Genomic DNA, 562 nt, shown 5'->3' on the forward strand with positions numbered 1-562 from the left:
ACTCCGTATTAATATGATACACAATGAAAACATCAGCAGCAGGCAAAAAAAATTAAAAAACATATTCCAGACATACACATACATCATACACTTCCTATTTCAAAATCTGTTAATCTGGTGTTATCTTGTACTGAGCAAGGATGAAATAGGGCTGCGAGTTGAGAAGGTGGGCTCTAGATTGCAGCAGATGTATCATTTTCAAGGATAGCGGAAGCACAATGCCCACATACTATAAAAAAACTAATTGTACGTCGTATGTGGAAAGATGAGTAAAATAGAGAAAGTCCAACACGGTCAGGGTGCTTGAGTAGACGTATGTCTCCCTTATCGAGGGAAAAGAAAGAGAACGAACTCTCTTGAGAAATGACTTTTTTATCCTAAAACTGCACAAAGGGAAACTAGGACTTTCTCTATCATTTGCACGGCATATGACACATGAAAATTAAATTCCCATCTAATTTCTGCTGTTATAGTTTATAGTTTCTTTCTTTTTATGAGTAGGTCGAGTTCTATCTTTGTGGAGTTAATTACTCAAATGGTTACTCAACTATCCCAAATTATC

The sequence above is a fragment of the Nicotiana attenuata genome, unplaced genomic scaffold (genome assembly GCF_001879085.1).
Source record: "Nicotiana attenuata strain UT unplaced genomic scaffold, NIATTr2, whole genome shotgun sequence".
NCBI lineage: Eukaryota > Viridiplantae > Streptophyta > Magnoliopsida > Solanales > Solanaceae > Nicotiana > Nicotiana attenuata.